Source organism: Amblyraja radiata, chromosome 22, assembly GCF_010909765.2.
Source record: "Amblyraja radiata isolate CabotCenter1 chromosome 22, sAmbRad1.1.pri, whole genome shotgun sequence".
Taxonomy (NCBI): Eukaryota; Metazoa; Chordata; class Chondrichthyes; order Rajiformes; family Rajidae; genus Amblyraja; species Amblyraja radiata.
This window is the reverse complement of record NC_045977.1, coordinates 38940948-38954400: the sequence shown is the minus strand read 5'-3', so window position 1 is coordinate 38954400 and position 13453 is coordinate 38940948.

Genomic DNA, 13453 nt, shown 5'->3' with positions numbered 1-13453 from the left:
AGTGACTTAGTATTGAAAGCGCATTAAGGGTTCCCACTCCTAACCACCATCCTGTCATTCACTTGGGACGTGAACATTAGGGACCAACTTTGAACTGCACCAGGAGATGTTGTGCCTTTGCCTGTCTCTAACACATTTTCAACATCTTTGTCAAATCTGATCACAATCAGGATTAATAATAGAAAGTGAGGATGCACAGAGTCTTTTTACCCAGAGTAGAGGAATCGAGGACTATAGGTTCAAGGTGAAGGGGAAAAGATTTCATAGGAATCTGAGGGGTAACTTTTTCACACAGAGGGTGGTGGGTGTATGGAACAAGCTGCCAGAGGAGGTAGTTGAGGCTGGGACTATCCCATTGTTTAAGAAACAGTTGGACAGGTACATGGGATAGGACAGGTTTGGAGGGTTATGACCAACTGCAGGCAGGGGGTAGCTGGGACATTGTTGGCCGGTATGGGTGGGTTGGGCCGAAGGGCCTGTTTCCACACTGTGACTCTGTAAGGAGAGACTGTTTCTGCTCACATTGTAATCCGGCTAGAATCGAGAATGAAACATAGAACGTTGTGTAAAATATGTATTAGATTTATTCTCTATATTAACTATTGGCATTCCTGTTGAATTTATAGAGTCATTGTTACCTTACCTCTCAGCTATTTATTTTTTGAATGATACACGGTTGATTAATACTACATTATGCTGTGCAAAGAATGTATATATTAATTTACAGCAAAATAGAAATTAACTATACTTCATCAACCCTGCTATTTGTAATAAATGGTATAATAATAAAAAATGGATTGACATTAATACAATTAGTAAAGCAAGGCTTTGAATCCATGTTTTGTGAGGGTATTATTTTTTCACACTTTGCCACCTTTACTGGCTTGCAAAAAAAACACAAAGTGCTGGAGTAACTCAGCAGGTCAGGCAGCACCTCTGGAGAACATATTGGGTCGAGGCCCTTCTTCGGACTGGTAGAAGTTAATATAAAGAAATGAGGAAAAATGTTCCCGATGTTGACAGTCCAGAACCAGGTGTCACAGTTTAAAGAGGAAAAACATTTTCACCCAGAGTTGTAAATCTGAGAAATTCTCTGCCACAGAAGGCAGTAGAGGGCAATTCACTGGAAGTATTCAAGAGAGAGTTAGATTTCGCTCTTAAGGCTAACGGTATCAAGAGAAATGGGGAAAAGCAGGAGCGGAGAACTGATTTTGTATGATCAGTCATGATCATATTGTATGGCGGAGATGGCTCGAACGGCTCTACTCCTGCACCTATTTTCTATGTTTCTATGTTTCTAGAAAAGAACTCCAGCAGGTGCTTAGAAAGGCCAAAAGGAGCCACAAAATAGCTTTGGTGAGATGGATTAAAACAAAAATCGCAAGGCTTTTATTGAATTACAACTTGTTCACACTGGACTGGATTACAACGTTCAAAGTCAGGACGGTGTGCAATGCATTGGGGCTAGTTGCAAATGGCGGTGTTAGACAATAGACAATAGAGAAAAGACAATAGACAATAGGTGCAGGAGTAGGCCATTCAGCCCTTCGAGCCAGTACCGCCATTCAATGTGATCATGGCTGATCATCCACAATCAGCACCCTGTTCTTGCCTTCTCCCCATTCAAGAACCGTTCATAAGACTGAAAGCAGAGGGGAAGAAGCTGTTCTTGAGTCTGGTGGAGCGCACTTTCAAGGTTCTGTGCCTTCTGCCAGATATGAATAAGTATGAAGGGAATGAAGCAAAATCTAAGGTTCACAGCGTAGAAATCAGCCCAAATAAATTGTGGAACATAAATATTTCCAAATTAAACATCAAGTATAAATACATAACACAAAAAAGGGGAATGGGGATATTTACAGAGTCTCAAGGAACTGCAGATGCTGGAATAGTGAGTAAAACACAAGTGCTGGAGGAACTCAGTGGGTCAGGCAGCATCTGTGGAAGAATTAGACAGGCGAGGTTTCAGGTCAGGACCCTTCTTCAGACTCAATCTCCAAAGTAAAAAACAGATTTTAGATAGAATGGAAAATAACAGTTCAGATAACTAAACTTAGAGCAGGATATAAACATGCCTGATGATCTGACAGGTTCCACTTAATCCGATTGCCTGGTTTATCGAGAGTTGAATTTAGTTTAGAGATATAGCATGGAAGCAGGATCTTCAGCCTACTGAGTCTATGCCAACCATTACGCACCCATTCACACTAGTTCTGTGTTCACCCTCAGTCATGGTATCCAGAGAGTATAGTGAGGGGCTGAGAGTGTATAGGGAGTATAGTGAGAAGTTCAGTACAGCAAGGCGATGAGCCAAATCTTAGGAGAGGAGTCAGCTCACGATAATGGACAATCGTGATAATGGACAATCAGGGAATCTGGTGGTTCTGTACGTGCTTATGCATCTTCTACCTGATGGGACAGGGACTAAGATTGGATGACTGGGATGAAAAGTGTCCTTGATTATTTTGGCTGCTTTCCTAAGGCAGCATAGAGTAGATGGAGTTGATGGGAGACCGGCTGGCTTATGTAACGGACTGGGCTACATCCACATCACTGCAAATCTACATTATCCCATATTAATCTCTTCGCTGTGCCATCAACCCCCCTATCACCCGGATGTTAACACTAGGAGCCAATTCACCTGGTAAGAGATTGCACGTAAGAACCACGTGCCTACGTTTCATGGCCCGATGTCTTCGCTCGTCCACATAATACTGGGAACTCCCCAATGATTGCTATGAACATTAAATTTGACATTCAGCAGCAATTTGCAAGCTGCATTGTTAACCATCCCTTTCCATTGAATTAGTCAGCAAGCCAAACTTGGCTTGGGGGTTCAACATGACGCACAATCTGCGACGACAAACTAGTTGCGTACATCATCAGGGTGGTGACATCGGGTGTGGCAGCCTTGCCAGCAGCTGCTTGTCCTTTCACACATTTCGTTATTTTTAGTATGTCAAAAAGTATGTTCTAAAGGTTTACATAGAAAATAGATGCAGGAGTAGGCCATTCGGCCCTTCGAGCCTGCACCATTCAATATGATCATGGCTGATCATCCAACTCAGTATCCTGTACCTGCCTTCTCTCCATACCCCCTGGTCCCTTTAGCCACAAGGGCCACATCTAACTCCCTCTTAAATATAGCCAATGAACTGGCCTCAACTACTTTCTTAGTCTTTTTTATGTTGGGGGCGGTGGGGGGAGACCATTTCCCAGTCACAACCCCTGGGCGGAGACGCGTCTTTTCTCCGAGTCGCATCTTCGCACCCCCCCCTCGCGGCCTACCAACTGGATTGGCGCGGCCTTTCCTGCCGGAGACCGGCCAGAGCTTCAGCAGCGGGCGCAGCGCGGAATTCCATCACAGAGCGGGACGATGCCTTGCCGGGGATCGCCCGTGTTGGAGCTCCGGAGTGTTGGACCTGCTGACTTTAACACCGTGGAGCTGTGGGCTGCGGAGCCTCTAGACGTGGGCAAGGCGCTGACTTTAACACCGCGGAGTCCTGTGATCCCTTGCCGGGGGTCACCACTGTTGGAGCTCCGCCCAGCTCGGCCTGTGGACTTCGGGAGCCGCGGTCTCTGGTAGGAAGCGGCCGATTCGCAAACTCCAAGCCACTGAGTGTGTTCTTCCGTTCTGCGCCGGAGCTTCGATCATCCCGGCGAGAGGGCCCAAACATTGGGCCGTCCGTAGTGGTGACTGCGGAGGGCTCAAAGGCCCCGGCCACGGGTGAACAAAGTGGAAGATGACTGAACTCTATTACCTTCCCTCACAGTGGGAAACGTTGATTCCGCTGTGTGGGGATGTTCATGTTAAATTCTATTGTCCTCCTGGTCTCAGAGGCGACCAAAAACATCGTCTTGTTGGAACTGACAGTGGGAGGACCGTCTGGAGGTGGCCGACGAGATGACCAAATATGAAGAACTGGTCATAGACTGCCGCAAGCAGGGCTGGAAGGCAAGGTGTATGCCCATCGAGGTTGGCTGCAGTGGATTTGCAGGGCAATCGCTCTACAAAGCCTTGAGTGCACTGTGCATCAACGGAGTGGCGAGGAGAAGAGCCATCTAGAACACCACAGAGGCAGCGGAGAAGGCCTCGAGATGGCTCTGGATTAGGAGAGGAGGTCCATGGGGAGGTGCGAATGCCATCTGAAGATAAGTCATGGTCTGATCAACCACGGCTGGGTCACCTGGGTGAGGGTGCCTGATGTTGAAAGACCCGAAACACCCAATGACCCCAGGTTACATCACTGATGATGTGTTCAGGAACATATAGATGTATTTGTATCAAACAATGTATTGTGTTCTTTTTATTCATATGGCTGTATGGTAACTCAAATCTCACTGTATCAATTGGTGCCTGTGACAATAAATGTAGCTTGAACTTGAACTCAGAAATTAGGAGTAGCTGATACAAATTAAAGCTTGGTGAACCTGTTTGATATCAAAAAGAGACACAGAGAGCTGGAGTACCTCAGCAGGCCAGGCAACATATCTGCAGAACATGGATAGACAATAGGTGCAGGAGTAGGCCATTCGGCCCTTCGGCCATTCAATGTGATCATGGCTAAGCATCCCCAAACAGTACCCCGTTCCTGCCTTCTCCCCATATCCCCTGACTCCGCTATCTTTAAGAGCCCTATCTAGCTCTCTCTTGAAAGTATCCAGAGAACCAGCCTCCAACGCCCAAGGCAGAGAATTCCACAGATTCACCGCTCCATTCTCCCAGCAGATGACAGTCCCGCCATCCTGGGAATTAACCTTGTAAACCTACGCTGCACTCCCTCAATAGCAAGAATGTCCTTCCTCAAATTAGGGGACCAAAACTGCACACAATACTCCGTGTGGTCTTACTAGGGCCCTGTACAACTGCAGAAGGACCTCTTTGCTCCTATAGTCGACTCCTCTTGTTATAAAAGCCAACATGCCATTCGCTTTCTTCACTGCATGCTGTACCTGCATGCTTACTTTCATAGACTGATGAACAAGGACCTCCAGATCCCTTTGTGCTTCCCCTTTTCCCAACTTGATGCCATTTAGATAGTAATCTGCCTTCCTGTTTTTTATACCAAAGTGGATAACCTCACATTTATCCACATTAAACTCCATCTGCCATACATCTGCCCACTCCCCCAACCTGTCCAAGCCACCCTGCATTCTCATAGCATCCTCCTCACAGTTGACACTGCCACCCAGCCTCACAGTTCACACTGCCACCCAGATAGGTGATGTTTCAGGTTGGGATCCTACTTCTTCAGACTGCTTGACATCAACTTGCATCTCAATTAGGAGGCGACACAAGGAACTGCAGATGCCGGAGTCTTGAGCAAAACACAAAGTGCTGGAGGAACTCAGCGGGTCAGGGAGCATCCGTGGAGGGAATGGACAGACGTTTTGGGTTGGGATCCTTTTCCCGCAATTATCAGGCATGTTTTGACCAGGGTAGCTGCTGTGACCAGGCATTCTACAAATCAAAGGTAGACAGAAATTGCTGGAGGAACTCAGCGGGTGAGGCAGCATCTATGGAGAGAAGGAATTGGCGACGTTTCGGGCCGAGACCCGAAACGTCGCAAATTTCTTCTCTCCATAGATGCTGCCTCACCCGCTGAGTTCCCCCAGCAATTTCTGTCTACCTTTGATTTTCCAGCATCTGCAGTTCTTTCTGAAACATTGTACAAATCAAGCTCACTTGGGGAGCAATGCGGAGAAGCACAATATGACAGAAAGTGGCAGGATGTTTTACAGAAGATAGACACAAAAAATCTGGAGTAACTCAGCGAGGACAGGCAGCATCGCTGGTGAGAAGGAACGGGTCGAGGTTTCGGGTCGAGACTTCTTCCGACTCAGTTTACAAACACAGCTTTGGTCGTGGGAGTAAGAAGTGCCCACAGAAGACAGAGCAGACTTCAGTGCTCTTGAGAATTCAATCATCTCATCCAAGGACTCAGATTCTGAAAACTTTTTTCACCCAGAGAGTTGTGAATCTGTGGAATTGTCTGCCATCGAAGGCAGTGAAGGCCAATTCACCTGATGTTTTCAGGAGAGTTAGATGTAGCTCTCAGGGCTAACGGAATCGAGGGATATGGGTAGAAAGTAGGAACGGGGTACTGATCTTGGATGTTCAGCCATGATCATATTGAATGGCGGTGCTGGCACGAAGGGCAGAATGGCCTATTCCTGCACCTAATTTCCATGTTTCTACATTTCTGAATGTTTAAGGTCAATGACTGCACCTTCTGAAGTTTTATCCTGTTAAATATACCAACATCCCCAGACATTTCTTCTATTATTCACCTCCAGCAATCTCGAAAGATTGACACAAATTGCTGGAGAAACTCAACAGGCCAGGCAGCATTTCTGGAGAAAATAAATAGGTTACGTTTTGGTTTGGGAACCCTCCCTCAAACTGATTGTAGAACAGGGAGCTGGGACATAAAACTGGAAGCAAAAAAGAGGCAGGACTAATCATGGCTGGGCAACACAACAGCTCATGGGAGGGGGATCCCTGATGGGCAGATAGCTGTGTGAAGGAGGAAAAGGAGGATGAAGGGTTAATGCCTAGGTGACCAGGAGCTAGACAATAGACAATTGGTGCAGGAGTCGGCCATTTGGCCCTTCGAGCCAGAACCGCTATTCAATGTGATCATGGCTGTTCATCCCCAATCAGTATCCCGTTTCTGCCTTCTCCCCATATCCCCTGACTCTGCTATTTTTTATAGCCCTATCTAGCTCTCTCTTAAACGCATCCAGAGAACCTGCCTCCACCGCCCTCTGAGGCAGAGAATTCCACAGACCCACCACTCTCTGTGAGAAAAAGTGTTTCCTCGTCTCCGTTCTAAATGGCTTACTCCTTATTCTTAAACCGTGGCCCCTGGTTCTGGACTCCCCCAACATCGGGAACATGTTTCATGCCTCTAGCTTGTCCAAGCCCTTAATAATCTTATATGTTTCAATGAGATACCCTCTCATCCTTCTAAACTCCAGAGTGCTGCATCATTCTCTCAGCATAAGACAGCCCGCCATCAATTAACCTTGTAAACCTACGCTGCATTCCCTCAATAGCAAGAATGGCCTTCCTCAAATTAGGGGACCAAAACTGCACACAATACTCCAGGTGTGGTCTCACTAGGGCTCTGTACAACTGCAGAAGGACCTCTTTCCTCCTATATTCGATTCCTCTTGTTATAAAGGCCAGCTAAGTGTTGAAACATGGCACAACTAAATTGCAGAACTATAGAAACTTTCAAGGCTTACCTCAAGCTGCTCGCTATGGGCAATGATAAACCACGAGGGATAACATCTGGACAAATGACAGGGAACTGATCGGAGAATAGGGAAACGTTACAAGAACAGAGAAGTACAGAATATAGAGAGGTCCACATATTGGCGTGTTGGAGTTCTGTTTGTAGAAGTTACCTAAAATTGCTGAATTCAATGTTCATACCATTGGGTCGTAAACTACTCAGGCAGAAATATGAGCTGCTTTGTTTTTGTGGTTTCCAAGCCCTTTTGTGGTTTCCAGCAACCTCCATTTGGTGGGCTCAGGACTCAGGATGTTGCCAGGACTAAAGGGTCTGAGCTATAGGGAGAGGTTGAGTAGGCTAGGACTCTATTCCTTGGAACATTGGAGGATGAGGGGTGATCTTATAGAGGTGTATAAAATCATGAGAGGGATAGATTGGGTAGATGCACAGAGTCTCTTGCCCAGAGTAGGTGAATCGAAGACCAGAGGAAATAGGTTTAAGGTGAAGTGGAAAATATTTAATAGGAATCTGAGGGGTAACGTGTGGTGGGTGTATGGAATGAGCTGCCAGAGGAGGTAGTTGAGGCAGGGACTATCCCAACGTTTTAGAAACAGTTAGACAGCTACATGGATAGGACAGGTTTGGAAGGATATGGACCAAACACAGGCACGTAGCTGGACATGTTGGCCGGTGCGGGCAAGTTGGGCAGCAGGGCCTGTTTCCACGCTATATCACTCTATGACTAACACCACAATATTCACTCGCTCCACGCCACATTCATGTGTTCTGCCCTGCTGAGATTCTCACAAGCATAGCTCACAACTACTTGCCATGCATTTGTCTCACACACAAGTACGGTGAGGTACAATGAAAACCTTTCCTACGGCAGCATCGCAGGCACGCAGAAAGACAGAACCAGTTATACAAGACGGTGAAAAGAAAAGACTGTCAATGGGGCAAAAACTATTTCAGAAAGAATAGAACCCAAAGTGGTGGAGCAACACAGCAGGTCGGGCAGCATCTCTGGAGAACATGGATTAGTGATGTTTCGGGTCCCTCCATTGACGAACTGTACACTGCAAGGGCCAGGAAGCGAGCGGGCAAGATCATCTCTGACCCCTCTCATCCTGGCCACAAACTCTTTGAATCACTTCCCTCTGGAAGGCGACTCCGGACTGTCAAAGCTGCCACAGCCAGACATAATTTTTTATCCAGTTTTTATCCACGAGTAGTTGCTCTACTCAACAGCCAAAAATCTGTAGCCTCCCTTTGATCTGGTATTTTGTTGGTTCACATGCTTGGTCAATGTTGTTTTATCATTAATGTCTTATTATTATTAATGTTTAGTGTTTTCTGAGTCATTCGTAAGTGTCACTGCATGTCATGTTATTACTTGTGGGCGGAGCACCAAGGCAAATTCCTTATATGGGAATACTTGGCCAATAAACTTACTTACTTACTTAAGTCCCTTCTTCAGACCATGGTGGTGCAAGAAAGAAGGCCATGGTACTGCAAGAGGTGGTCCACAGTGTTCAGTTGCTGCGGCAGGATTAGGGAAGTGCAGGTCGGTTCAAGAACGCAGTAGTTGTAGGCAAGTTGCTGTTCCTGAACCTGATAATGCGGGTCTTATGGCATCTTCACCTCCTGCCCAAGGGTGGCAACGAGAAGAGGGCATGACCCAGATGGAGGGGATCCTCGATGGTAGACGCCACCTTCTTGAGGCACCATCTCATGTAGATGGTTTTGATGCTGGGAGGAGCTGGGCCCACGATGGACTGGGCTGTGTCCACCACTCTCTACAACCTCCTGCCACTTCCGTGCATTGCAATTGCCGCTCCAGGTCATGATACAACCCATCAGGAGATGATGGTGAAGAAAGACACAAAGTGTTGGAGTAAGTCAGTGGGTCTGGTAGTTTTATAAACCAGCACCTGCTGTTATAAGGCCATAAGAGATAGGAGTAGAATTTGTCCATTTGGCCCATCAAGTCTACTCTGCCATTCAATCCTGGCTGATCTATCTCTCCCTCCAAACCCCATTCTCCTGCCTTCTCCCCATAACCTCTGACACCCGTACTGATCAATAATCTATCTATCTCTGCCATAAAAATATCCACCTACAGCCTCCACAGCCGTCTGTGGCAAAGAATTTCCCAGATTCACCACCCACTGAATAAAGAAATACCTCCTCAACTTCTTCCAAAAGAACGTCCTTTAATTCTGAGGCTGTGACCTCTAGTCCTAGACTCTCCCACTAGTGGAAACATCCTCTCCACATCCACTCTACCCAAGCCTTTCACTATTCTGTATGTTTCAATGAGGTCCCCCCTCATTCTTTTCTTCTAAACTCCAGCGAGTACAGGCCCAGTGCTGACAAACGCTCATCATAGGTTAACCCACTAATTCCAGGGATCATTCTTGTAAACCTCCTCTCGACCCTGTCCAGAGCCAGCACATCCTTCCTCAGATATGGTGCCCAAAGTTGCTCACAATATTCCAACTGTGGACTTACCAGCACCTTATAGGAGCCTCAGCATTACATCCCTGTGTTTGTATACAAGCCCACTTGAAATAAATGCTTGCATTGAGTTAGCTTTCTTTTCTACTGATTTGAGTTGCATCCTAACCTTTTGGGAATCCTGCACCAGCACACCCAAGTCCCTTTGCACCTCCTATTTATGGATTCTCACCCTATTTAGAAAATAGTCTACGCCTTTATTCCTACTACCAAAATGTACGACTCCACACTTTGCTGCACCAGATTCCATCTGTCACTTCTCTGCCCTCTCCCAACCTGTCCAAGTCCTTCTGCAAAGTCACTGCTTTCTCTACACGACCAGCTCCTCCTACCTATTTTCATATAATCTGCAAACTTTTCCACTAATCCCCTCGTCCAAATCATTAAGATACCAGGGGCCACAGTCTTAGAATAAAGGGGAGGTCATTTAAGACTGAGGTGAGAAAAAACGTTTTCACCCAGAGAGTTGTGAATTTATGGAATTCCCTGCCACAGAGGGCAGTGGAGGTCAAGTCACTGGATGGATTTAAGAGAGAGTTAGATAGAGCTCTAGGGACTAGTGGAGTCAAGGGATATGGGGAGAAGGCAGGCACGGGTTATTGATAGGGGACGATCAGCCATGATCACAATGAATGGCGGTGCTGGCTCGAAGGGCTGAATGGCGTCCTCCTGCACCTATTTTCTATGTTTCTATGGGAGAAGGCATGAACGGGGTACTGATTGTGGATGATCAACCATCGAAGACAACAGTTCCCTCATATCAACTGCATATCTCTTCAGATCTGTCCTGGGCCCAGCACTCTGGTGCAATCATAACCAAAGCCCATCAACGCCTCTACTTCCATAGACTTTAGACTAGAGACACATTACAGGAACAATGCCCTTTCTCATCCACTCCTTACGCACAAGTGGAGATTTATAGAGGGCTAATTAACCTACAAACCCACACGTCATTAGAATGTGGGATGAAACCGGAGCACCCGGAGGAAACTCACGCGGTCACAGGGAGAACATGCAAACTCCACAGACAGCATCCAAGGTCAGGATCGAACCCGGGTCTCTGGCGCTGTGAGGGAGCTGTTCTACCAGCTGCGTCACTGTGCCATCCTTTAGTGCAAAGCACCCACCTCCAACAACCCTGCACCATTACCTAACCCTTCAGCTCATTTCATTTCAAACACAAAAAAAGTGCCATGTGGCCGGGCGTTGGAGGAGTCGGAAGAAGAAGCAATACTGCAGTCGCCAGCGCAGACCCTGATATTGCATGCACTCCGGAGGCGAGCACATGATGAGGTTAGCGTGTGAACCAAGCACATGTACCTGGCAGCCAGGGCTGATTGAAAGGACAGAACAAGTCCCAGCTAGCTGGAGGGCAAGACAAGCATGTGTTCTGCTGCAGAGCTCATGCCAGGACTTTCATGGGACAACTGCCAGGAGGCAACAGGTTGGTGTGAACACAAAGACGTGATTGGGAAATCTCTCAGGTAGCCTACATCCAAAGTTACGGAGTGTCGTGGGGTTCAGAACTAACTCAGTGCAGCTGGGAAAACCACTATTACTGCTGACATACAATACATGGAGCCAGCATGCAATACCCGTGCCTCAGGTTACATTTCACTACAAACTGCAGCACTGCATGCATTGCAGCCCAATGTCTAAGCATTGCATTGAATGCTCAAGCCGCATTACTGCATGCATTGGAGCTTGCAGAAAGCTAGTGCAACACTGGCACACTACCTTCTACTAGATTAGGCGTGCAATGGAAGTGACACAACAGGGAGCAAACATGACACCCTCTCCACTCTCTTAAGGTGAGAGGAGTAAGATGTAATAAGAACCTGAAGGGCACCTTTTTAAACTCAGATGGTGGTGGGTGTATGGAACGAGCTGCCAGAGGAGGTCGTTGAGGCTGGTACTATAACAACATCTAAAAAGACATTTGGACAAGTACATGGAGAAGAAAGGTTTAGAAGGATATGGGCCAAATGTGGGCAGGTGGGACTAGTGTAGGTGTGTGACACGGTGGTGCAGCGGTAGAGTTGTTGCCTTACAGCGTTTTCAGCGCCAGTGACGCGGGTTCGAATCCGACTACGTGTGCTGTCTGTACAGAGTTTATACGTTCTCCCCGTAACCGCGTGGGTTTTCTCCGAGGTCTTTAGTTTCCTCCCACACACCAAAGATGTACAGGTTTGTAGGTTAATTGGTTTGGTATAAGTGTAAATTGTCCCTAGCCTTCTTCCTCGTGTCCGGCCATCTTCCACATCACGTCTTTCCGGTCCGTCAGTGACGGTTGATGGTCGGTGGTTGCAGAATTGGCTACTTCAGTCAGTCAGTGTGGTACAGTTTCTGTCGTCAGCATTGCCCGGGATGCGCCACGTGGAGGCTTCTGCTTGCATCCCAATTGTCCCTAGCATGTATAGTGTTAATGTACGGTGATCGCTGGTCAGTGCGGACTCGGTGGGCTGAAGGGCCTGTTTCTGCGCTGTATCTCTAAACTAAAACGAAACAAAAATGAAGAGCCCAGCTACTCAAACAGCATCTGTGGAAGGAGAAACTAGTAAAACGTTTGGAGGGATCCTTCCTCAAAATGCGCTAAGGGAGAGGGGATTACAATCTCCAACAGTCTAGGCTGATGGTAAAAGTCAATCCAAATGGAGTGATGAGGTGGTCAGCATAGACAAGTTGGGCTTAAGGGTCTGCTTTCATGCTCCTTGATGCTATGAATGGAGAGAGACAAGAAATTATCTTGGCACCTCATCACTCAACTTTTCCAATCAATCCAAGTTGCTTTTTTTTAAATCTTCTGAGAGTAAATATAGTTTTGTGTAACAAATGTGCTCTCAGCTTACTGTAATGATAAATCACAAGATTCCTGACGAAAAATTATTCAATTTTTCGAGTCATAATGGAGTCATACGACACGGAAACAGGCCCTTTGGCCCAACTTGCCCATGTTGACCAAGATGCTTCATCTACACTAGTCCCACCTGCCCGTGTTTGGGCCATATCATAAGATCATATGAAAAGAGTAGGGAATGAGGACATTCGGCCCATCAAGTCTACCCCGCCTTCCAATCGTGGCTGACCTGCCTCTCCCTTCTAAATCTATTCACCTGCCTTCTCCCCGTAACCTTTGACATATCCCTCTAAGTCTTTCCTATCCTTGTCCAATGTCCAATGTCATTTAGTGCCCTTACACCTCTGTTTATTCACATTGATTTTAGTGGCTTTTTGTTTGTATAATATTGAAATCAATTTGATTTATAATGGGATGATAGTCGACTTGGCGTGTCAGGGCAACAAGTGGGTCACCGCATCAGGTTTTATAATAGACTGCTTTTGTTATCTTAATAAACCGGTTGAGTGATCCAGTGTGAAGACCTATTTTTAAATAGTTATGTTCCGATGATCACACTGTAGACCTATTATCATTTGCAATTAAGTAATCAAAGACTTGCTACACCCCAAATTATGTCAAACCCACATAAAGAGAAAAACTCTCCTCCAAACACCTCCCTCTTGCCTCCAGTTAAAAACCCAAGCACGCAAAAACTCACCTGCGCACAAAATGTCATGCAGATTGATGCAGCCCTGGTTCATTCAGGTTCTTGATGAGTCAGGTAGGCAGGGCGGTGGAGAAGGTGTTGGGAACACTTGCCTTCCTGGGGAAGGGCATTGAGTTCAAAAGTTGGGAC